Here is a 25,703-nt window from a genome sequence, read left to right as displayed (position 1 = left end):
CTAACGAAGCATCTCGTTTGCGAGTCACGAGTCGTTTCTTCCGAATAAAAAAAGAAAGAAAGAAAGAAAGAAAGAAAAAAAAAAGAAGAAAAAAAAAAAGAAAGAAGAAAAAAAAGATCAATGACGTCGAGATATAGAAAACTGAAGAGCAGTTTTAATTAAGTAAAATTTATAATTTTTCCCTTTGAACGGCCCGTTCGATATTTCCCTTTTAATTCATTCAATCTTTCTCTGCTTACTATCTGTTCATTCTTATTTATTTATATCATTATATCGAATATATAAATATGGCATTTTAATTATACACATTAATTGGAAAAAAAAAAAAAATATATATATATATACATATATCAATTAATTCAATTCATTTAACAGAGAATAAAGAAAATGTAAATAATTTATCATAAAAAAAAAAAAAGAAAAAAAAAACGAAGTAACAGAATATCAGGTGAAAAAGATAAGACAAGAACCATTGTCTCTCACGGGGGTAAGTGCGTGAACGATGAGTGAAAGAAGTGGTTGAGGGGTGAGTAAAAGAAGAAGAAGAAGAAGAAGAAGAAGAAGAAGAAGAAGAAGAAGAAGAAGAAGTAGGAGAAGAAGAAGAAGCGAAGAGACGTAGGGTAAGGTCGGCAGGTAGGACAGACCAAGGAAGCAAGCAAGCAAACAGGCAAGCAGACTGGCAGACTGGCAGGCAGGCAGGCAGGCAGGCAGGCAGGCAGGCAGGCAGGCAGGCAGGCAGGCAGGAAGGTAGGCAAGCAGGCAAGGATGAAAATTTGCATAAACCGCCCATTAAGTCGTGGCTGGTTTATTGAAAGCAGCGGTTGCGTTTGTAGGTGTGAGTCAAGATAGGTCTGGAAAGAGAGGAGGATTGCTTAAAGGAAAGTAATAACGTTTGTTGGGTGAGAAATCTACGGTGGGGGGTTAGCTATCCTTGCACCTTCGTCTTTCCACACAACTGTTTCTCTAAGTACCCGGAACTGGTTACCAAGCTGTTTGGACGCAGTGCCGTTAGTTTCAACGAAAAAGAGAAAGAGAAAGAAAGATAGAAAGAGAGAGAGAGAGAGAGAGAGAGAGAGAGAGAGAGAGAAGATAGTTTGATGAAAATCGAAATGGAAATACGAAGCACATTATTAGTTCAGCATTCGAAGGTTTCTACCGTTGAAGCACGCAAATCCAGTCAAAGTTCCTCGTCGTTTTTGTATTTCTCTCTCTCTCTCTCTCTCTCTCTCTCTCTATCTTTCTCTTCAATCTCCATTACTCATCAACAATGAAATTCTTCCAATAGTTAATTTATCGTCGCCTGAGAATTTGTCCTTAAGAATCGACATAGTTCTCATATTTATAATCCCAGCACCTTCCGTTAAATTTCTTTATTTTAGTTCTCGTAACGAACATATTGCGAATGTATAAATATCGAATATTTATTCGTACTGACCAATCCCATACATTTTCATCGATTTCATATTTCTCGTGGACTTGCTCGGCTCCAACGAGTATACCTTCGAAATATATTCTAAACATCGACGGGTTTATTTTCCAAACGAAGAGGGGTAGGGGAGGGGAGGGGAGGGCAGGGGGGGTAGGGGCATTGGATAAAAAAAAAAATGAAAAAAATTGGGACGATATGAAAACGGATCGAGTGTTCTGGCATGATACGAGAAGATTCGTCTCAGAGAAGATGGAAAGAGCAATGGCTTTACTACAGACCGATCTACGTTTGTAAACGAAATTGCGGCTCGTTTCGGTCGTTCTGTTTCTTTTGTAATGGGTCAAGCCATTAAAATGGGTTCTGCGTTCGTGCTCTCTAGGAAAAAAAAAAAAAAAAGAAAGGAAAAAAAGAAAAAAAAAAGAATGAGTAGAGAGAGAAAATCGACTTATATTTGGACTTTGGCATTGCTACGAAAATGTGGGTCGACTACTCATTTTTTCTTGCTCATCTTTTTTTCCCTCGTTTCCGCTCCTGCGGAGTTGCCACTGTGATGTGCGGAGGGGGAAAAAAAATTGCAAACGAATGACGCCAGGAGAGGACCCTCTCGACCCGAATTTTTCGTATTTCCCGGCCCGGAAGCGGCCGGTACTTCCGTTGCCAGAGTGCACTATTTTCACAGATTATTCGTAAAACCTTTAATGCAGTCCATTCGAGCCTCACCATTGACTAGTTTTGACTCTCTCTCTCTCTCTCTCTCTCTCTCTCTCTCTTTTTCCTTTATTAGATCTCTTTTTATCTTTACTATCTATTTTACTTTTGGCTAGTGAAACGATGAGAAATTTCAACCTCCTCTTTCTCAGCCAAATTGTCGAACCTCTTTCTCTGTCTAACTGTCTCTCTCTCTCTCTCTCTCTCTCTCTCTCTCTCTCTCTCTCTCTCTCTCTTTGTGTACTTTAGCTGGCAAAAAAAAATGAGTTTGAGAAACGTTCAGGAGCGATTCTCCAAACGAAATCTTTGAAATGCATCCAAATACTATACTTCTTTCGGTGAAATTGTAACGAGAAAGAAATATGCGCATTGTAGCTATGCATTAAATTACAGAAAAAAAGTACGATTATATGTCAATAATACATACGTGTATATATATATATATATATATATATATATATATACATAATAATTTACGTATATATCATGTCTGTATGTGTATATTTGAATCGCATAACTTTAGACACAATGAAATTATACTTTATTCATTATTAATTATATTTTATTATTTATAATTCATTTCTATAATTTAAGAAAAATAATATAGGAGATTGAAATAAGTGGATCTTGTAAAATGTTTAATTTTAATTTCTAAATGTAATACTATGTAATATACTATTCGATAAAAAAGTAATTACCGATATGAGATAGTCCAATATTAATTAAAAACAAATTGTCTCTTTTAAAAATATAATATCTTTGTATGATTTTAACTTTCCCCGTGTAAACAAAATGTGTATATACATTGACCCATTGACTCGAATAATTTTTTTTTCTTTTTTTTTTTTTTTTTTTTTTTTTTACAAGAATCTTAATACAGTAATCTACATTATTTCCTGGTATTTATTCGCTCAGCTGTTACTTGACGTGAATAGTTTTTTCGCTATTACTACGAGCAGGTGTATCAGACAAGTTAATTATGAATGACAATATTTAAAAGGCAATATTTTCGGTATTAATGGTCGTATAAACTTGAAACAAAGTTTATTTTAAAAGGAAAAATGTTGGACTTTTTATCTACTTACTATAAAACTATCGATATTTCCTAAATACGTATTATCCAAGTTCATACGTATTTGATGAATTTTTAAAATCGATTTGTTTCAAAATTGCTTTTCAATTTCCTCGTACAATGTTATATAATGTAGATGAAATATTAACTTTATTTCGAAGGATGTCCCCTTTTTAGCTCTATTAATGGCCACTGGTGTACGTAGCCGCGATAAACACATTTCTGGAAATTCCGTACTAAATTGTGATGGATCCGAACGAGAGAGTTTTATCGTTTTAAAAAAAGCCATTTTTTCGTCACATCCCGGCGAAATACGATTACGATATCTTTCACCATCCTATTTGAAATTTCACATTCTCCGCATCCCGGCACATTCCTCTCTTTTATCGGTATTACGTGTATCTATGCAAAACAAACGAACGTTTCCTGTAATTTTTATCGGTACTATACTTGATCGTTTTACAAACTACAACGAGTTGCTGCTTTTGTATAATTAAATATAGGCAAAAAAAAAATAAAAAAAAAATAAGTGAAGATAATATTACGAAATAAGAAGAAAAATATGTTCATATATATATATATATATATATATATATATATATATTTATGCTAGTATATGAAAGTATTAGATAACCATGAACGTTCGTGCGTTTTTCGATAGAATTCACTATAGCGATTTGTATCTTGTTATGACTTAAAGACATAAACACCATATTATGTTTAGATCAAGAATTATTTATATTTTATAACTTTTGTATTGTTATTTAAATAACTTATCAAATGTTTGTTAATTCTAATATAATTCGTGTATGTTTGCTGTGAAACTAGGTTCAAAAGTTACAGAAACATGCTATAGGGCATAAATGGACAACTGGTAACTTGCGAGCCGCATGTGACTGTTTCTTCTACTTACTTAGTATACCTTAGGTAAGGTAGAAAGGGAACAAACCCTATTATTTGATACCATTGTGCCTCGTGAATTATATAGTTTTTATTTTCAACGAGTTAACAAGGTGCATAGTACGGTGATTAGTGTTTTTAAAGTAATTGAAGAATAGATTGATTGATAACGATTGATCGTGCGGTTTGCGAAGTGAAAAAAAAATTGCCCACCCCTGTTATAAAGTATAAAATATGTATGACATTTAGAAATATAATAGAAAAACTTATCGTATTGAAATAGTTGTGGTGTTAATCACTTGCGATCCAAAGAAATTCACGTTTGACGTGCCACGCACGTCATTTTTCTTTCTACAACAATCGCTTGATGACGTGTGTAACACGTCGCTTGAGTTTCGGCAACAGAAGCATCTCGACGTGCGTGGCATGTCTTTCCATCGCAAGTGATTAAAATGAATTTTCTTATGGTGATAAATCCATTTAACATTTTATATCCAACGTTTAAAATAATCTTGAGTTATTAATAATGAAAAAATTACGTGTCTTTATTGTAATTAATTCAAACGTCAATGTATTAAGAACTTTTTGAAATCTTTAAAATCAGGAATAAAACAATTCATTTATATTTATATTAAATTGAAAAAATCATGAAAGTTGTACAAATCAGTCTGACGTACGTTATCGGAGATCAAACATCAAAGATTATCGATTTGTACCTTTTTTCTTTTTTTTTTTTCTTTTATTCTTTACATCATACAAACGAACCATTTCCGTTCACTTGTAATAAAAAAAAAAAAAAAAATGATTTTGCACTGTAACAACGATCGTAAGTATTTATTATTTGTTGTCACTGAACGATTTTCTATCACAAAGCCATCATTCATCATCAGATGATTCTGATTTGTGTGTGTGTGTGTGTGTGTGGTGAACTGTAGCCGGTATTGTTAACTACGAGTTTTTCAATGTAGGTCAAAAAATTACGGGTTAAATCTATTCTATTCACCTCGAGCGTATACGAGATACGTTATTTTAGAAAAACAGCCGGGATTAGTTAATCCGAAAGAAAGCTTTATTCTTGCAGAAACGATGTAAGATCTCATTAGGACAAACTAAATTCATGGAGAAAATTTATGGTTTAATATGGTAAACATTTTTTCATTCTTTATCTCTTCTAGTAATATTTCTCTGAACTGTTTGAGTCAGTTGCTTCTTTTTTTTTTTTTTTTCTTTTTTTGACATTAGATAATCACACGCGAAATAGACAATTCACCGATAAAGGATTCAGGCTGAGGTTGGAAGATTTTTATTTTGAAATCTTTTCATAAAAACGGAATATTAAAGCATGTATCTCGTTGGGAAATGTTCGTAGATCGTAAAGATGATTATATTAATGAATAAAGCTTATTATGAAAATTTCTGCGCGTTTAATTTTCATTCGAAAAAAATCTACAATAACTTTTTTTTTCGCGGTTATCTAATAAGTTGTTGAAAAAAAAAAAAGAAAAATAGGTTAATAAATAGATTTTAATAAATTACACGTAACAACATTTCCTCTATCATTTGTTCTCTCTCTCTCTCTCTCTCTCTCTCTTTCTCTTTCTCTTTCTTCATGCGCTTGAAATAAAATTATAATCTTTTTCTAATTAATAGAGTTATCAAATTTAAAGAGTAGAGAAATTTCGAAAGAGAAAGAGAAAGAGAGAGAGAGAGAGAGAGAGGGGGGCCAGGGAGGGAGGGGGTGGGGGTAAAGGAATAAAACAAGAAAAAACAAATTTTGTTTGGCGAAAAAAATAAGTTTAGATTGTTACATGAAGTAAGAAGATTAGATAATCGTGGGCCGGTTCGACGATAGGAAGAAGCTACCGATTTGAACGTAGATACGCGGGGATTGTTGCATATTCATGAACACTCACCGATTATAACAGCAGCAATCAATAAAGTTCATAGCCTTCAGCAGATTCAAAACTTTCATAGTTGTTCTCGTATATTCGTGTGGTCGCACATAGTATATCGCAAATGAGATTTCGTCATCGTATAATTGTTCTTGCATGCGATATACATTGTACATTATTTAGGTATCTGATATAAATCGACAGAAATGCATCGTAATGCACCGGACGTCGAATATTGATAAATTTTAATAATGGCTAGTCTTATTTCATTGTAATTGTCATTTAAAATTCATGAGAAAATCTTATCGTTTTTTTTCGAATAATCCGATTGGAAAAGTGATCTGGGAAAAAAAAAACAAAACAAAAAGAAAAGAAAAAAAAGAAAAGAACATTTCTTTCGTAAACGTCTACGAACGAGTATAAACATGCATTTGCATTCTTTTTTTTTTTTTTTTTTTTTTTGAATAATATCAGTTTCTACTAAACTGTACGAGCGAGACACTATCTATACACTGAGAATCAATTTTTTTACTTTTTATCTTCCTGCAACAATTTAAATGTCGGACGTGCGTAGCACGTTTGCGTATTGTTCCTTTTTTTCTTTTCTTTTTGTTCTTTCTTTTTTTTTTTCCGTACATCGCGTACAGTCGCCAATAGTCGAAACGTAATTTAAATCCGCGCAGTCGCCTAATTGTAATAAAGAACAGTTATTTTTAATTCTACCTTCGAGCTTTTTATATTTTTAGAAATTATCATCTCGCCACTCGTTGCTCTTTAATAAAACAATTATATACGTTTTTCATATTCTCGTCTCTCAGAGAGTAATGTAATATAATTCCTCTCAGTGAGGAGGAGGATTCACGAGGATGGAAAAATGTTAACGACGTATTCGACTTTCTAATATCTATCTTATTTCCTCTCTCAATTTCTGTCCCTTCTTCGTGATCGATAAAAGAATATTAATTTAAATTAAAGTCCAATTTGAACGAAGTATTTCTCTCTCTCTCTCTCTCTCTCTCTCTTGCTCTTTTTTACTTTTTCTCCCTATCATCAGTCGGAATCCTCGTTATCCTATGGAGAAAGTAGAGAAGCAGAAAGAAAGAGAAAGAGAGAGAGAGAGAGAGAGAGAGAGAGAGAGAGAGAGATCGAAGCTCGTTAAGTTCTCATCGAAGAGTGGTCTGCCTTAGCTATTGCTCTTTAAATTGCAAAGATTATTTTTGTTCCCGCGATTTCCCATTAATTGATCGTTCTCCGATGTCTCTCGGTGATCTCCCAGTACGAAAACTTCCCCTACGCCGATACGATTAAAGAAAGAAATCCTGAAAGAAAAATGTCGCGTTACAGATAACCACTACTACTCTCGTCGTTCTAAAAAGAACGATCGGTTCTTTGTAAAATTCGAACGAATAAACGAAGTCACCCTAAGAGAACGTCACTGTTCTATATTCTCACGAACTTACGAAACTCATTTGTTTGATCCTGACGAAAGCAAAACAAAACAAAAAAAAAAAAAGAAAAAAAAGGAGGAAGAAATTATGCGCAAATAAGGTGAAGGATAATTAAACAATGTAATTAATGTAACAAGAACGATAATAATGACACGCACAGTTCTATATTCACTTGGAATCATGTCTAACGAATATTCCCACAAACGTCGAATGGAAAGAAGAGAAAGAAAAAAAAAAAAAAAAGAAAAAAAAAGGAAAAAAGAAAGAAGAAGAAGAAGAAGAAGAAGAAGAAGAAGAAGAAGAAGGAAAAGAAAAAAGAAAAAACAGAGAAGATAAGCGAAGATAAGAGAAGTGAAAAGAAATGAAAAGAAGAGAAAATGTAAAAGAGAAGAAAAGAAAAAGGGATGGAAAATGAGTGAGAAGAAAACGATGGAAGAAGAGGATGACACGTTACGTCGGATTAGAATAGTACCGCGACAAGGTTCCAGAGAAGATACAGACATTAAGGGCCTAGGGTGAGGTTATTCTACGAAGATCGTCGGAGATGCCCGAGAAGTGAACGTTATGCGCGCGGCGCCCCTTTAGGATCAATACGGGTACCACAGCGTTGTAATGCCGCCTTGCTTTGCTGCTAGCCGCTTGCGAGAACCATCGAAACTTTTTAAAAAGGGGACTCATATCCTTTCCTTTCTCTTTTTTTCTCTCTCTCTTTCTCTCTCTCTCTCTCTCTTTTCCTCGCGTAACATTTCACACGTACGTAAACGTTCTCTCTTTCTCTCTCACTCTCTCTCATTCTCTCTATCTCTCTATCTCTCTCTCTCTCTCTCTCTCTCTCTCTCTCTCTGCCTGTCTGTCTCTCTTCCATCTCTTTACGATATTTACATCTTTTCTTCTTTTGGGAAAACAAGAGAAAGACAAAAAAAAAAAAAGAAAAGAAAACAAGAAAATTTTTTTCCAACTCTTTCAATATTAATTAATTTCATTCAATGAAATCATTTCGTATCGTTAAATCGATTTACGTTAAATTATTTCATTTATTGACGAATCATCATCGGTTTTAAGATCTTTCAATGAGTTCACAATTCTTTAAGAAATATATAAAAAAAAAAAAAAAGAAAAAAAAAAAGAAGAAAAAGCAAATGAAAGATATTGCCTCGGTTTATATTATTACCTATTGAATATTAAAAAGAGTAATAATGGATAAGTTACGTTAACGTGTGGTTTTCTTTTTTTTTTTTCTCTCTCTCTTTTTCTCTTTTTTTTTTCCCTCCCCATCTCTAAATTCATCAAGCTTAACGACAAATTATATTGTCACCAATACGTTAAATACAACGCGATATAAATTGTATTAAACAATAATACGTATCGATTAATTCACGTTTAAAGATTAATTCATTCAATGAAATAACAGACATATTGTTGTTCGCGAATGATAAATCAGGATATGATTTCTACGTATTTTAAATTCGTTCACGTATAGACATTAATGAAAATCGAAATAAAAGAACAAAGTGACTTCTTTTAACAGACGAATGAAGCGTTTTTTTCCGTTGAGATGGAAACGAATTGTAATTACCCTTGGAACCGATAACGTCAGCGAACTAGCTACTTAGCGCAGATATAAAGAAGACATAGTGGCCATTCCGAGGGCTAGGCACCTTGGCCAACTTGCGTCGTTTTGATAACGAAATGACAGGGAAGTAATTGCACGCTCGAGAATGGTCGGTCCTTCTCTCTTTTACTTCCCCACACCCCCACACCTCCCGCCACCTCCCACCTCTCCTCCCATCGCCACCTTCTCTCCTTTTACTCGCCTTCTTCTCTTGCTTCCTTTTTCTCCTTCTCTTCTTTGCTAACCTTTACCCTCTCTCTCTCTCTCTTTCTCTTTCTCTTTCTCTCTCTTTTGCTCTTTGCCATACATTTTATCGTCTTGCTCTAAAACGACCGAGATTTTCGAGCGTTCGCCGACGTGCGCGAAAAGTTTCGATGAAATTAGATCGTGATTAAAGTTTTAAATCAAAAGATTAGAAAGCATTAGCGCCGTATTCTCGGTGCAATTTGCACGGACTCGTAAAATCTTATGAAAACTTTAATCGTTGACAGTACAAAAGAATTAAATACTTTTTTCGGTTTGACAATTAGAAAAAGGAAAGAAAGAAAAAAAAATGAAAGAAAAAATGAAAGTATTTTAATGTATTTTAATGTAAAAAAAAAAAAAAAAGAAAAAGGAAATATATCTACAACAAAATTGCATTCGATCGAAATATAATACATTCTGTAGTCATTTAGGTTAATCGCGTTTAATATACAAGATCGTCATATATCGATGCTCGACATTAAACCGTATACGGAATCCCGAAGGAAAGGACAAGTAATTTCCATGTTATTGAAGGATGAGTGAAGAAGGGAAGAGAATTTCTTAATAATCCAACTTCTAAAGAAGACGATTATAGGATGAAGTATGACATGTTACTCTAGGATATTGCTTGAGAAATAAAATAGAAATATTCGACCTAGTTTTTTTTTTCTGAGAATTTTAGTTCTAAAATGGTTCTCTTTATTTTTTCTTCGAAAGTCTTATATGACCTGTTCTAAAAAAGAAAAAAATCTTTAATAGATATCTTTAAAAATAATATCGTAAAGGACTCTTAGTTTTGTGTATTTGTATCTCTCTCTCTCTCTCTCTCGCTCTCTCTCTCTCTCTCTCTCTCTCTCTCTCTCTCCCTTTTTCCTTTCTTATTTCTCAAAGTCAGACAAATAATTTTCGAAGAGATATTCACATCGAATGGAGTCCCACAAGTGCGGCGCGACTTTTCAGGTCAAATCTTCTATATTAATTAAGAACCAACATGATTCAATCCACTTGCTTGAGAAAATCAGTTTCGCTTCTAAACTGAAGTAGCTGAGAACTTCACAAATATTCCCGAACTCTGAACAATAATTTCCACTTCCTATCTTAGTTGTCGACATTAAACGAAGGAAATCGCAATGCCATAGCGATCACAAAGTTATGATATCTTTAAACGCGAGAGTTAAGTCATCGAGTCGTCGTTTTCGACATTCTTATCATGAATTTCGACTTCTTCTCTTCCTTCTCCTTCTCCTCCACTTTCTCCTCCTTCTTCTTCTTCTTCTTCTTATTTATCCCTCCTTTGACTTCGCGCACAATTACCGCATTAATTACGGGGAAAGGCTCATAAGTATGAAGCATTATTTCTATCCGTCCGAAGGCGTTAAGGGGTTGTACAGTACGACGCGTTCGGTACCTTGAGGACGATTTTCTGATTTTCGCGAGAACGAAGAGAGTTGAGATTTTCAGGTCGCTGAAGAGAATCTTCAAGATTGAAGAAAGTAGGAGAGAGAGAGAGAGAGAGAGAGAGAGAGAGAAAAGTGAGGGTGGCAATTTCCAGTTATAACGGCTAATCCGTATTTCATCGCCTAAACGACGCTCGTTCGTCTTCGTTCCTCAGTGGTTGAAAGAGAGAGAGAGAGAGAGAGAGAGAGAGAGAGAGAGAGAGAGAGAGAGAGAGAGAGAGGTACGGATGGAAGTCGGAGTCGAGTTGCAGTAAAATATAATTGGGTTTTGAGGATTATCCCGCGGGCGAGGTAGATCTCCGTGCGACTCGTTCCACTGGCTCTTCCTTTCGCTCTCCTCTCTCTTTTGGTCCCGCCTTCTAGAATCTTTGGAAGCTCATCTTTGTCTACTATAGTTGAAAGAGAGAGAGAGAGAGAGAGAGAGAGAAGGTACTAGTGAATCATGGTATGTAATTTATTTATGTTCTTTAATTATTTCAAACACTCTGCTTTTCCTATCAATTATATCGATCGTTTGATTTCATTAATCGTAATATTAGGTATGATGGAATAGTACATTAATAAATCTTTTTATTAGGATAATATCGTTTTACGATTAATTATCATTTTCTTTATTTTCTGTTAACGACGATTTATTCATTTATCCCGGTTTACAATCAATTTTCTTTTATTTTTGAAAAGAATGCCATTGAAAAATGTGCAAAATGAATTGTATTGTTCAAAGAACAAATTCAAAAGAGAAAAATAACAGAGATTCGAATAAAAAAATTTAATCTTTTAGGACGAAATCGATTAACGGTTGAAAATAATTGTTAAAAAATCGATGAATGATAAATATTGAATGAGAATAGGAAAGAGAAATATGAGTGGGTGATGACAATCCGATAAATTAGCTCGATTTATCAAGGGTTCTTTTTTGTTTCAAAGTAATTGACTGATTCTATCAAATACCATCTCCATCAGACGATTAAGATTCTAATCTCAGAATCGATCCCTTTCGTTTATTCCGTTTAATACTCTTCTTTAATTTTCGTCGAGAAGTGACAATGATCATGTACGAAAATTTAAGCTTAAAACAATTCTGTTACGTTCAAAAATTAATCGTGATATGATTTTTTATCGAAAAAAAAAAAAAAAAAAAAAAAAAAAGAAAAAATAAAAAATTAGGTCTTCGTTAGTAGGGATATTACGAAGCATTGAATTGTGATGGTAGAAATAATGACTAGGCCAGAAAGATAAAATGAACAATATAGATAAATAGAAGGAGAGAGAGAGAGAGAGAGAGAGAGAGAAAGGGGAATAAAGAGGAAGCTGTCTGAAGTGGCGGCGTTGTCCGCGCACTGACGCGTCCCTTGCAACATGGAAGGAAGGAGAAATGGCAAAAGGACGAAGAAGAGGGTGAGGTATGGAAGAAGCAGGCAGAACTCTGCCGTGGCTGGATGCTACATTGTGCACGAAGCTCGGCTAATGAGAATGGAAAGCTACTGGGAAAGTAACGCCATCGTGGAACGCGTCGGTGGAGGCAGAAGAGGCCGATACACGGAAGACTAGGAATTTCCTAAAGCGAAATGGGGAAAGGAAGAAGGAGAGAGAGAGAGAGAGAGAGAGAGAGAGAGAGAAAGGAAGAGAGAAAAAGAGATAGATGTTGAGTAACCACGGATGAAGATAAGCAGATAAAAGAAATGGCTTCGCTCGTCCGTTCGAACCAGGCGAGCGAGCAAGCGTGAGCTTTTGGATGCTGGAAGAATAGCATCGAGGACAAAACGTTTCCGTGAAAACGAGCGGTAGAAGAGAAAACCGTGGAGGGTGAGGTGATGGTAGAGGAGGAGGAGGTGGAGGAGGAGGAGGTGGAGGAGGAGGAGGACAGGAAGGAAACAAGAAGCACGAGCGTGCAGAGAACGCGTGTGGGCGATACTCTGCAGTGATATCAAAAGATACGCGCCGGATTTCCGGTGCGTCCTATCCAGAGACGATTGAGTGTACAGATAAAACTATACGACTACATTGGATAACCGATGGAATAGTCACAAATAAAATAGAAGCAAAGAATGGATCCCGTTAATTAATCGTCCATTTTTATTTCTATCAAATTCCAACGTGACACGGACTTATAATATGTGCCACGTTAACCCCTTTCTTATTATATACGTTTAAATGAAACTTTAATTAAAGCATTTTTGAGATTATCCATAATTATCGAAATTGATTAAGTAGAAAAGAAAGAAAATAAAAAAAAAACAAAAAAAAAGAAAGAAAAACAATCAATTACGTAAAACTTTTATCGTATTTCTCGAACGTTAAAGTCGCCAAAAAAATATTCGACAATAGAGGTGGATACAAAGAGAGAAAGAGAGAGAAAGAGAGAGAGAGAGAGAGAGAGAGAGAGAGAGAGCTTTACCTACTGATTTGACCTCGGTATTTGCATAACATCCATGGCGACCATACCATAAAGCCCATGTATGTGTTTTCTTATCTCACCCTAACAAACCCTTTTCTACGCGCGAATAGTCGACATGATGGATACTGTACGGGTACACTTTCTCTTTCTCTACGAGGAAGGAGAACGGAGAGAAGAACGACGAGCATACGGTCGACTCTATATCTCTACCCTTTCCTCTTTTCCCCTCCTTGTCGACTAAATTACTGCTTTTAATTACGGCCATGGACTTGCGCCCTTACGCCAATGTTACAACGTACGCAATACATCCTCTTTCTCTTTTCCTCTCTTCTTCTATCCCATGAGCCTCGGTTGTCGTGTAACTCGAATCGTTTTGCGTATGCACGAGCATACGAAAAACAGAGAAAATGGTTTAGAGAAAGAAAGAGAGAGAGAGAGAAAGAGAGAGAGAAAGAGAGAGAGAGAGAGAGAGAGAGAGAGAAAACGAGGGTGACTCGCGTGAATTTACGACGCGTGTCGCGATCGAAATAATTCAATTTACCGGGGATTAATTATAGAGCAGAAAATTCAACTAATTTGCCTCACAGATAAGCTTTAAAGCACGTTGCCCAGTCATCAGAAAGCCTTTTCCTTCGAGGAGACGGAAAATTTCGACAATTCGCTCGTACATTCGCCAGTTGACTGCTTTGAATCAATAAAGAGAGCAAAAGCAATGAGAGCAAACTGGTATAGCGAGCGAACGAGCGAACGAGCGAACGAGCGAGAGAGAGAGAGAGAGAGAGAAGATAGTGAGCACACGTGCAGTTCTCTTCTTTCGCGCGCAAAAGTTGAGAATTTGCATATCGGCCAAAAAGCTCGGCAATGGAAGGTCGAGTAGTTCGCTTCCGACGGACAGGAAAGAGATTGCTCGCTCGTGTTTTCGCGAGGATCAACGCTCAAACGTAAATTCGACGGGTTCTACCTACCTTTGGCGCTGCTTAATTAGCCAATTTTCAAGTGCCCACTTTTAGACCATACCTCTCGCAATATTTTCGGTCTGAAATGCGATGGAGGCTCGAATATATAGGGAAATACGATTACACGATCGTGAAGTGATGTCGAGGACGTCAAAAATTTTCACTTTTCGTTTCCTCTCTCTCTCTCTCTCTCTTTTTTTTACTCAACACACACGATAAAGCTTTAACTATGATATTCATATTTGTATGGTGTCGATAGAAGAATTATATTTTCATACATGCACGTTGCACACGTTGAACACGTTGAACATGTTGAACATGTTGATTTTAATTTTTCTCTGTCTCTGTCTCTATCTGTCCATCTTCCTATCTGTCTTTTCGTTTCTTTATTCTTTATAGATATATATATATATATATATATATATATATATATATATATATATTTATGTTTTATAAGTATATATACTTTTATTTCCCTTTTTTTCTTCGTTTCTCTTCTCGTCGATTTCCCTCTTTCCTTTTTCTCCCCCTCCCTCTCAACATCCACGAGTATAGACAGCATCGAGAAAGTTTCACGAGGTACGCGTCGACTGTTCGGAAGTTAAACGAACGACTCCAATTATGCAGCTCGCCGTTGCAACCAGTCGGCGAGCACTCGGTACTGTTTATTTTACAAATTTATTATCGGCGTTGTGTAGTCTCTCTCTTGCTATCGCGAATCTCTCTCTCGTTGTTCGAAAACTTTGAAAACTTTTCCGGTACACAATTTCTACGAATCGTTTTCCTTTTTTTTTTCCTTTTTTGTTTTTTGTTTTTTTATTTCCTTTCTTTCTTTTTTTTCGTTTTCCTTTTTGTTTTCTACGAAGCTTATTTCTTCGAGCAAAGTCAATTCGAATCGTTCGAATGTGGAAAAGGAGGAGAGGATTTTCGATGGTATGAGAAAAATCGCTGACCGTTGACGTGCGAGTCAATTTTCTGCTTGCCGGAGTGCCATAACTCGTGGTAAAAAATTGGCCGGTAAAAAAAGAGAGCGCCTGTCACGAGCTAATGAGAAGCTACCGATCGCGTCACGCTTTCTAGTTGGTTGTCCGTGAACGTTTATCCAACGTTTATACATGTTTGTAAGGATGATTCAGTGTTAGTGTGAGCGGCCACGTTCATGCTTCGGCCATGAATAATTAAACGGCCCCGACCAGTTCGGTCGCTACCGTGATCCTTAGGCGTTGACCGTAAAAAGAATTATTAAAATGCATCCGCGGCCCCTTGTCCGGACTGTGAATCGTCCATGGAAAGGATTAAGTCCAAGCTACGTTTATATATCCATAGCGAATTGCCCCGTAAAACGTCATTCACGATCATCTATGACGTAGCCCACGTTAAACTATCACAATCTATTCAGTGAGAATCCTCTTAATTTAACGTGTCAGCTTTAAGAACACGAAATACTTTATTCTTCGTGAAGATTCAAATGATTTTTCAAAAATATTTCCCCGTGAACATGTTTATACTAAGAAACGATATATTATATATATATATATATATATATATATATATATATATATATATATATAATATCTCGAATGGATTATGGCAGATGATAAACGAAAATATATTTCTCTGTGAACAAAGTGATAAATCTTTATTTGTTAATTAATGCTTAGTTCTGATTAGTCTTACCTGTGAACGAAGAAACGACAATTAACCTTTATTATTCACACTGTTAAATTTTATTTCTTTTATCTTATGTATCTTCTTCCAGCTCTCGTGTTGCTTTTCTCTTCTACGTTACATTTCGTACTGCCCGTTTCTCTTCCAAATCTTAACGATTCGATTTGTAGGTCACAAAAGAAATTGTAAATAATAAAGGACAATGGAAAGGCGGGCTATGAGACGCGTGGCAAATCTACCTGAAGAAAGTATACTTTCTTTACATATATATTATTTATAATACATATTTATTTATATTTTTTATAGATATATATATATAATATTTATTATTTTTAATATATATATATTTTTATAATATATATATATATATATATTTTTTTTTATCTATTTTTTAATTAGCGATTATTAATTTCGTAAACGTCATTATTTCAAAACAAATCGATATATTTTCTACATATAGAAAAGATTTATCGTTGTACGATCGATTTCGATCATATATTCGAGAACAAATATTCGTTATTATTTTAAAAATGTCTTAGATAACGCATTTGTACATTTTCTTTAATCTATTTATTATCATTGATATAAATTTCATTTTTATTATAAGATCGATACGAAGATTAACATTGAAAAAATTTACGAAGAAAATAGAAACGCGTAGATGAAAAAGAAGAAGAAAGGGGATCGTTAATTCCGACAGGTGAGATTTTAAGTTCGTTTTGCGGCTTTGCGCTTTTTACGAGAATGAAGAATAAAAAAAAAAACAAAAAAAAAAGAAGTAAGGAAAGAAATAACGGGGGGAAAAAAAGATGGAAGAGAAATAGGAGAGAGAGAGAGAGAGAGAGAGAGAGAGAGAGAGAGCTATTCCATGAATACTTACGAATATACGAATCCGATCGAATCTCGGACGTTAGCTCGTCGGACGTTGCGAGAATCGACGAGATGTGGCTTCGATTCGAGATAAGTTTCAAGCGGAAGCCGAAGTAAGAGACGTACCGCGATTCTAAGACGTACAGTAGTTGCCGAAGCTCCTTCGTATTTACGAGGTTTAACCTCCATAGAAATCTGCAATCTTTTTGCATACGATTACAGATGAGAACACATATAAACACATACACATATAGAAATACATATACAAACGTAGAAATGGTCAGAATCACGGACTACGAATGTACACATATATAGAAGGGTAATCACGCACATCGATACACACGGACGTACGTACATATACATATACATATACAAATACATATACATATACATATACATACACAGAAAGCACACACAAAAACGTGAATTTGGCATGGCATACGTCGACGAAGGGAAGAAGAAGAAAAATAAGAAGAAAAAGAAGAAGAAGAAGAAGAAGAAGAGAATTCTCGCGGGTTCCAGATCACAAAGCAGCAGCAACGGCAGCCACGTTCTTTCTGCATCTCATCCGTCGCTTATCTCCACGGTCTAAGGCGCACGCTCGTCCGAGGTATTTGGATTTAGTGGATCTTCTCTCGAACAGAGCTGATCGTACGTTAGTTACGCGGAGCCCAAGTATCCACACATAAATTTCTGTATCGAACAATGGGTAATTGTGCTCTGATCCACCCTCGAGACACGTTGCTCTCTTTACCTCTCTCTCCCTCTCTCTCTCTCTCTCTCTCTCTCTCTCTCTTTATCCATACCTGCAGATCGAGTATCATCCAGTTTGTGTGTTAGAGCGTGTATTAGGTTGAGAGTTAAGTGTGAGTGGGCGTTGCTCTTCGATGCCAGATCTACCGTGCAGATAGTCCAAGTACGCTCTGAGTTACGTCCTCTTCTCTCCTTTGCTGGTATATCTCTCTTCTTTGTCCTCTCTCACTTTCTCTCTCTCTCTCTTTCTCTTTCTCTCTCTCTCTCTCTCTCTCTCTCTCTCTCTCTCTCTCTATGCCAAAAGCTACTCTCCAACGTCAGCCCGAATTATCTTGGCTCGAACCTTGCCCAGCAAATTCTCGCACGAAGTCTCGAGATATAGAAGGAGGAAGAGAGAGAGAGAGAGAGAGAGAGAGAGAGAGAGAGAGAGAGAGAGTGAGATCGTTTCCAGGAATCGATTTAAACGAACGATAATTCACGAGTAAAGTGTACCGAACGTAGATCTTGCTCCAATCACTTAAAGATGTGTGTACGTGTGTGTGTGTAGGATTCCATATGTTCGATTCTCGAGAAATCCGAACGATTCTCAAGTTCCAACTGTCTCACTATCCTTTCTCTCTCTCTCTCTCTCTCTCTCTCTCTCTCTCTCTTTCTCTCTCCATCTCTATCTTTCTCTCTATGTTTCTCTTTTGTTAGAGAGTTGGAGAAAATCTCGAATTCTCCAAGTTGCCGCGAAGGCTTCGCGTTCATTTTGCTATGTTGGAAATTCGAAAATCCTCGGAAATGGAAGTCCCATTACCTGCTCGTAGTTTCGGCGACTGCTTTTGGTCCAGTGTTGCGAGAAAGAGAGAGAGAGAGAGAGAGAGAGAGAGAGAGAGAGTATGTGTGCATGCGGATAACTTCCTCGACGCGGTGAAATTGAACGGAATAACGCGAGTGCAAGGCTTCGCTTTCCTTTGTTCCATGAGTATTTCAGAGCTGAAACCGCAGTTACTCCACCAGTCCAGTTTCGTCGTTCGCGTACGCTTGGCTTCGTTACCACGAATATTACCATATTCCGTGCATTGTCGCACACTACGTGTACGAATACGTACCAGAAATATAATATGTAACTGTGCAGGTATATACATATATATATATATATATATATATATATATATGTATGTATGTATGTATATATGTATATATGTATATGTATATCGCGCCACCTTGCGAATTTACTTTTCTCCTCTTGCGCCTCGTTAATCCATTTCGGGATAGGCCAACGACAACGTTTCCATAAGCCCTTTTGGTCCTTACAAGATTTTGCGAGACCTTCGATACAATGTAATTCGATGTATAATAGTTCTTGTCTTGTTTGATAAATGCAGCATTTTATTTTTTACTTCTTCTTTTTTCTTCCTTTTTCTTTTTCCTTTTCTTTTCTTTATTTTCTTTATTTTCTTTTTCTTTTTTTTTTTTTCTGGCATTCATAAATCTAAACTAGATTAGAAATGAGATTTGATTTTTAATATCTTTACTTCTTTTTTTCTTTCTTTGTATTTCTTGTTTGAATTCTCTATGAATTATTAATTTAGCAATAAACAAAACAAAACAAAACAAAACGAAAAAAAAACAAAAAAAAAGAAGAAGAAATGAAAAAATATTATTTTTGGAAGGTGATCAATTTTATATGAAATGAATCGATACTGCTCGTTTTTCACTATATTTAGTTCAAATAGCCGAATAAATATTTACAATATATTCCGTATGTACAGGATTTGACGTTTATATTTCATGTGCTGATTGTGAGATATAAATTGACCTGTTAATATTTCTCTACAAATTATCAAAACAAGAACTCTCATCGATTTATACCAATTCGAAACGTAAATCGATAATATAACGATAAAAAAAGAAAAAAAAAAAAACAGTAGCATCAAATTCTCTATTATTTTTCTCGTGAAAGATAAAAACGATCCTATTCTTCTTCTTCTTTTTATATATATATATATATATATTTTTTTTTTTTGAAGAATGACTTACAACAAACAATAACAAAAATTTCTGTTACCGTCCTATCTAATTGCTAACATGATCTTAACCCTAAAGTGGCCCTTGTACGATGGATGTCTTGCTTTACGCGCGTCATCAAGGAACCGAATTAGGGACGATATCGTCCTGAGATACGAACAACGTTACAACGTCGTTATAGGACGACGTAGTGCCTACTCAAGACGCGTTAATGGTAATTGCGTCGATGGAAGTCAATCCTGTTACCTACGTTCCTGCGTTCTGTCCGACGTGATGCCAGAGAAATAGTCCAATTTAGTTCAAGCCAAACATACCGAAATTCAAAGACATGATCGAATCCTATGTAATATGAATTACGATCCATTGGAACGTTTTGTTCTATACAAAATCAAAAGATATTTCTCTCGATAAATCTTTATTTTATTTTATTTTATTTTATTTTATTTTATTTTATTTTATTTTATTTTATTTCATCTCATGTTTATATTAATTAATTTAATTATTTACCTTTTATCCATCGCGTTTTATTATCTTAATGAAAGATTTGATTAGATATACCAAATGTAATTCTAATTCTAATTATTTCTAATATTCCCGTGTAATCTGAGTCCTTTATCGATGTTCTTTTAGTTTAATAAGCCGAAATCTTATATACTACGTTCAATTAACTTCAACGAAAGATCCGAGAAAGGAGAGACACTCACCTTTAACCTTTCATCGATATCGCGAGACTCGCGAATATTCGTAGAGGGTAAGATAAACTCCCTTTCCTAGGGACTCTTCCTTCTTTTCATCCTTTCATCCGACTCACCCCTCTTTTCTTTCAATCCCGTGGGTTTACAAGTTGACTCGAGTTCCGTTTTATAGGCAGTCGTTTGAATCGATAAATGACCTCTTCTTTTCTCTCTTTCTTTTTCTCTCCTTTTCTCTCCTTCCCTCTCTCTCTCTCTCTCTCTCTCTCTTTCTTTCTCTTTCTCTTTCTCTTTCATTCTCTCTCATTCCTCTCATTTTCTTTCGATGTGTCCATCTAAAGACCAGAGCGAATTTGATTAAAGGATTCGATTAATGTTTACCAACGTATATTCTTTTATAAACTTCAAAGAGAACTCCCTACCCACCGGTAACTCCTTCCAACGCTAGAGTTTTTCCCTTTTAGACTGCATCACCGACCACAACTTTTTAAATGAATTTCAACGCGCTATCGGACTCAACTTCTATCTCAACGCGCAATTAGTTACGATATTGCCCGAAAGCCCCTCTTTCCATTTCGTTGCCGCCGTTAATTCATTTATTTAAGGGAAAGAGGAAAAAGGATAAAGGAAAGAGAGAAATGGAAGAAAGGAAAAGATAATTTTTTTTTTCTTTTTTTTTTTTTTTTTTTACAGTAAAGACGTTGGGAAACGTTTATTTTTAAATAGGTTCGTTTGTAATCTCCTCCATATGGTTTCTCCTTCTATCTCACTCTTTCTATCTGTTTCTTTCTTTCTCTGTCTTTCTCACTATGTATTCTATCGTTTCTCTCTTTTCCTTTCTATCTCAAACGTATGCAAGCGCCGAGGAAGAGGTTCGTTAGCAAGTCGAGACCGCCCTTTACAATCTTAAGACCATTGTTTCAAGAGCCTAGGGACAAGAAGATCCTGTTCATTGTGTCGGACAAAGATGATACGCGACATCGACCACACGTAACACGGTACCTTCGCATATCATACATACTAAAACGAACGTTGTTCGCATCGTCGGACAAATTAGTATTGCCTTCTTGCTATGCCCAGTATCCTTTACTTTCTCCCTCCCTCACCCTCTCTCTCTCTCTCTCCCCCTCCCTCTGTCGCTATCACCATTGTCCTTCATTGTATTCGGTCAACAAAAATAATAACATTTATCACAAACGAATAAAGGAACCCCTTCCTTTATCTCTTCGAATCTTCGAACTTTCATTTTATTTGTGTTAATGCTAACTGATATTTAATGTTAAAGGTCAGAAAGGAATCGTATACTACATTGTGTACTAAAAGAAGCGTTGAGGAAGTATTGTGCATATGTATCTACAAGCAAGCTTATGTGTTTGTCTTTGTGTGTGTGTGTGTGTGTGTGTGTGTAAAAGAGAGAGAGAAAGAGAGAGAAACGTAGTCGTTACGTACTAAGATGAGTCTGAGAGTTTGTATCCCACGGGAGTCATCCTCAGGCTAACGGCTCCCCAGGAATGGATACGTATCCTGGACGAAGTAAGGAAACCTTACTCCTCCTTACCTTACCACCCTCTTCTCGACCTTCCCCATCCAGAATCTCGCCACTTTCTCCGTTCTCAAAGAAGAGGGTTCACACCGTCTATTCTTGATAAAAGTATCATGGATACACGCTTTTCCTCGAGCCCTTCTATCCCGATGACACGACCATTTGACAATCTTTTACATCGTTTCACGATTCATCGTAACGAAAGAAACAAGCGGGTTTCGAAACGATTATATATCCAATTCAGATGACAATTAGTACCTATTTATTATATTTTTCTAATATCCCATTGATAATCCTTCAACTCCATCGTTAGAAATGTCCTTGCTTATATTCGTATCGAAATATATCAATTAGAAATTCAGAAAATGTTCATTTAACTCTGTTTAAATTTGAATTTAAATCGATACGAATCGCTTGTTATAAAATCTATTTTTTATAAAAAGTGAAAGAAGAAAAATAAAAGGATGTAAAATAGAAAAATAAAAATCCAATTATACGTGGTCGAATTAGCCCTTGTTTTCCCTCTTTTGAGATAAGTTCCGATTAGGACAAACGACGACGAGTCCTCTTCTCTCGTATTCGGTATTACGGATTATGAAAAGAAAATCCGATGTGCTGACGTCCACCCAATCAGATCTGCAAATAGGAATTAGTGTTGAGCCGCGTACAAACAATGGCGGCTCGATTGATTGACTTTTTGCTTCCCCTTCCCAGTACTGTGGTGGCTTCGAAATGCGTGGGTCGCTTCGTAAGCGAGATGCAACCTACCCCTTCGTAGCACGCAAGCAAGCAGGCAAGCAAGCAAGCTTCGTTGTTGCTTGGGTTGCTGGGGTATCCCCTCTAAACTACTCATCAGCAACTATCGTCGTCCTTCTTCTTCTTCTTCTTCTTCTCCTCCTCCTTCTCCTTCTCCTCCTTCTCCTTCTCCTCCTTCTCCTTTTCCTTCTTCTTCTTCTTTTTCTTTTAGTTCTCTTTCTCCTCGTTTTCGACGCGTTTCTACGAGACCTGGAGAATCCCCATCGGTTAGTGCGGTAGGGCGTGATAATCCTAGCCGAGAATGAGATCGCGTGGCATAGCCTCGACCGATGAGATTCTCTTCCCCCGTCCCTTCGAAAAGTATCAGCTTCCAGTGCAAGCCCTTACCTTATCGGATTACTTCTCGAATCCTCGACGATTGAAAGCACCGATTCTCGCGGACAGTTGGTAGCATCGGAAATACCTTCCGATCTCATGAACGTTCTCGTAAGAACGAATAATCGTTTAGTCGATTGGTAAACTAACTTCTTATCCTCTTTCTTTCCTTCAACGTTTGAATTTATTTCTATTTTCTTTTCTTTTCTTTTCTTTTCTTTTCTTTTCATTTCATTTCTTTTTTTTTCGACAAAATATCACAATGGTCACGTACTACCAATGTCGTTCCTAGAAATTGGAATAGAAATATATAATCGTCTGACGATCTTTCGTTAGATCTTCGAAGCTATTTTCTTTTCTAAACTGACAATATTTACATTCGTACGATTTAGGATTGGAAAAGGAACAAAAAAAGAAAAAAAGAAAAAAATAAAACAGAAACCTTCAAGATATAAACAGCGTTTCTTTCGCGACAATATCGAATAATTGTTTTGAAAGTATGTATCACGTTGCTTAGAGGTTAGAAATCTTTTTCGACATTCACGACAACATTTATTTTTCTTCTGTTGGCATTATTAAACAGATCTTTCTTCTGGAACATTGTTGTGCCGTTTAATATTTATAATAATAACTTTGTCAAAGTTATTCTTAATAATAAATTTTGTTTTGTCGATCGGATACGAACGATACGGTTGAAAATTTCGAAACAATCAAATACGGTACCTCAAAGTTATTTAAAATAAAATGAATAATTCGTCGTATTGATTGATCGCAAGATAACAAATTTTTGTTGTTGATTGACGTTTCTACACAAATCAAAAGTATAAAGGAGTGTGAAACACATGTAGATACGTGTAACACCAAAAGCAACGGGACAAAGAGAGAAAGAGAAAGAGAGAGAGAGAGAGAGAGAGAGAGAGAGAGAGAGAGAAGGATACAATTCGTTCATGTACATCAACGCGATAGGACAATGGAGCGATTAACTTGCGTGAACGGGCCTGTTGTTTATCGTATGAGAATTATTTACTCGTCGGCAATCGGACGCTTAAATTATTCGTCGTGGGATGAGTTCGCGCAGACTTTACATTGCTTTAATCGTTGGCCGATAATTCAATGGTATTAGAACCCTCCTCTTTCTCTCTCTCTCTCTCTCTCTCTCTCTCTCTCTTTATCCGTATCCCTCATCAAGCTGGTACAATTCTTTTTTCACGTAACTCATTATCAATATGAGTACCAAAGTACGTGTCCCTCGGTTTTTAATCAGAAATCATAAGAGAGAACTTCATTTCTGTTCGCCTAATCAAATCTTCGTCGAGTATCGTTTGCCAACGATAATCGTTTTTAATTGGAATTAAATATACGGTAATAATCGTTTACCTTCGAAAACGTATAAGAATGAATAATTATTATTAGCCTTGTTATCGAATTATTTTCATTCTATATTGTTCTAAATTAATTTTTGATGAAAATTAATAATATTTCATGAAAAATCTATTTGTTTTAAAATAATTAAATTGTATCATATTGTACTCGTATAATACATATCATTTAAGAATTGATTATTTTGTTAATGTATTAATAAATCTTTCAAACTTATAAGAAAGTTCACTGAATTTAGTTGATTCGAAAGCTCGATAATTTCACTAAACTTGAAAGATATGGGAGTGGGTATGGAAGGTTCGAAGGAATGTACGTTTAATGAGGTAAAGGATGCGACAGCTATTTCGTCGGGTAAAAGACGATTTAGTTTCTTGTATACACGCTAATCCATTGCTAAGTCTAGCCGCGACCCCGATAACCATTCGCTTGTGTCGAACATTTAGCCACGTGATGTATCCGCATTGGTAACTTAGTGTATGTGTATGTATGTGTGTATGTATGTTTAACCATCTTTAGCGTACGCATATAGAATGAGAAAGAGAGATAGGTATAGCTATATATATATATATATATAGGGTGTCTTCAATAATTATTTATCATCTTAAATGTCTTCAAAAGAAAGAAAATCAAACGAATTTCATTTAACGATGATATAGTTTTAAATAATGAGTATAATGAGTACTATGAGATGATTTAAATTATAGTTCTTTCTTTTGTCCATATAAGTTGCAATTATAATTATTATTATATCAAAATATTTAATATTTCGAAATTGTCAGAGTTGAGAAAGAAAAAAAAATGAAATGTGCCGAACGATTCAACAAAAAAAAGTTGAGTAGTATAGTCGTATAGATGAGTGACATGATAGGACAGCTATTACGAGTTTTGTTTATTTCTTCTTTCTTTTTTTTTTTTTTTTTTTTTTTTTTTTCTTTAATCGATTAACTTTTCATTGTATAAATATTCTTCTAATTCATAAATCTCAGAAATATTTGACGTGGTAATAGTTAACGGGTCACCCTATATGTACGTATATAAGCATATGTATACATACGTATATATATATATATATATATATAAAGAGAGAGAGAGAGAGAGAGTGAGAGAGGGAGAAGTCTTCGAAGGAGACTGCGAATCGCCAGTTTCCAAGACTTTGCAAACTTTGCTTGGAGGAAGCGCTGCAATTGCCAGGCAACCTCCCATTTCCATCCTCGTCTCGTTCTTCCTTCCTTCCTTCCTCGAAGCTTCTCATCTTCCCTCTTCTTCCATTCCACCCTCACACTCATTCCCATTCTCTCTCTCTCTCTCTCTCTCTCTCTCTTTCTCTCTATCTCTCTCTGTCTCTCTCTCTCTCTCTCTTTCTCTTTCAGTCGATGCATACTGAACAGAGGAGCTATGTTGCGGAGATTCTGTAACCGCGCGCGTAACGCGATGGAAGGGGCTCTGTAATCAGTCTTGCCGCTAATTAATTAAAGATTCCCGCAAGGCTGCACGGCTTTATTGAGCTTCCGTGTTGACCGTCGCACCAAGAAACC

General features: G+C 35.8%; 2 protein-coding genes across 3 annotated transcripts in view; one reads left to right on the top strand and one right to left on the bottom strand.

Moving 5' to 3' along the window:
• LOC146873096 (uncharacterized) overlaps nt 1-15,902 on the bottom strand; it is a 74,084-nt gene extending 58,182 nt beyond the window's left edge. The window contains exon 1 of one of the 2 annotated variants that reach the window (XR_014981971.1): nt 15,796-15,902. The gene's annotated coding sequence lies outside the window, so the exon portion shown is untranslated. The remainder of the gene's footprint in view (nt 1-15,795) is intronic. The other variant, XM_085655985.1, reaches the window with a different exon arrangement.
• Ten-m (teneurin transmembrane protein Ten-m) overlaps nt 1-25,703 on the top strand; it is a 433,320-nt gene that overhangs the window by 67,745 nt on the left and 339,872 nt on the right. The window lies entirely within an intron of this gene.

The sequence above is a fragment of the Vespa mandarinia genome, chromosome 3 (assembly GCF_050613455.1).
Source record: "Vespa mandarinia isolate Hongniang chromosome 3, ASM5061345v1, whole genome shotgun sequence".
Taxonomy (NCBI): domain Eukaryota; kingdom Metazoa; phylum Arthropoda; class Insecta; order Hymenoptera; family Vespidae; genus Vespa; species Vespa mandarinia.
The sequence above is the reverse complement of the archived record's forward strand: the minus strand, read 5'-3'. Positions and strand labels throughout refer to the sequence as shown.